Below are 1,159 nucleotides of genomic sequence, written 5' to 3' on the forward strand. Positions count from 1 at the left end.
GGATCTCCGGACATGGAGACTAGCTCTGGGGACGTGGAACGTCACCTCGCTGGGGGGAAGAAGCCTGAGCTTGTGCGGGAGGTTGAGCGTTACCGGCTAGATATAGTCGGCCTCACCTCCACGCACAGCTCGGGCTCTGGAACCCAACTTCTTGAGAGGGGTTGGACTCTCCATTTCTCTGGCATTGCCCGCGGGGAGCGGCGGCGAGCTGGTGTGGGCTTGCTCATTGCCCCACAGCTCAGCCGCTGCGTGTTGGGGTTCACTCCGGTGAACGAGAGGGTCGCGTCCCTGCGCCTTCGGGTCGGGGACAGGTCTCTCACTGTTGTGTCGGCCTACGGGCCAAACAGCAGTGCAGAGTACACCCGGCCTTCTTGGAGTCCCTGGGAGGGGTACTAGACAGTGCACCAACCGGGGACTCCGTTGTTCTCCTGGGGGACTTCAACGCCCATGTGGGTAACGACAGTGACACCTGGAGGGGCGTGATTGGGAGGAACGGCCTCCCCGATCTGAACCCGAGCGGTGTTTTGTTATTGGACTTCTGTGCTAGTCACAGCTTGTCCATAACAAACACCATGTTCGAGCACAAGGGTGTCCATCGGTGCACATGGCACCAGGACACTCTAGGTCGGAGGTCGATGATCGACTTTGTTGTCGTGTCATCTGACCTCCGACCACGTGTCTTGGACACTCGGGTGAAGAGAGGGGCTGAGCTGTCAACTGATCACCACCTGGTGGTGAGTTTGGATCCGCTGGCGGAGGAGGAAGCCGGACAGACCTGGCAGACCCAAGCGCATTGTGAGGGTCTGCTGGGAACGTCTGGCGGAGCCCTCTGTCAGGGGGGTCTTCAACTCCCACCGTCCGGGAGAGCTTCTCCCTGATTCCGGGGGAGGTTGGAGACATGGACTCCGAGTGGGCCATGTTCTCCACCTCTATTGTCGATGCGGCTGCTCGTAGCTGTGGTCGTAAGGTCTGTGGTGCTTGTCGCGGCGGCAATCCCCGAACCCGGTGGTGGACACCGGAAGTAAGGGATGCGTCAGCTGAAGAAGGAGTCCTATCAAGCCTTGTTGGCTCGTGGGACTCCTGAGGCAGCTGATGAGTACCGGCGGGCCAAGCGTGCCGCGGCTCGGGCAGTCACAGAGGCAAAAACTCGGGGTTGGGA

This window comes from Periophthalmus magnuspinnatus, chromosome 6 (assembly GCF_009829125.3).
Source record: "Periophthalmus magnuspinnatus isolate fPerMag1 chromosome 6, fPerMag1.2.pri, whole genome shotgun sequence".
Lineage (NCBI taxonomy): Eukaryota > Metazoa > Chordata > Actinopteri > Gobiiformes > Gobiidae > Periophthalmus > Periophthalmus magnuspinnatus.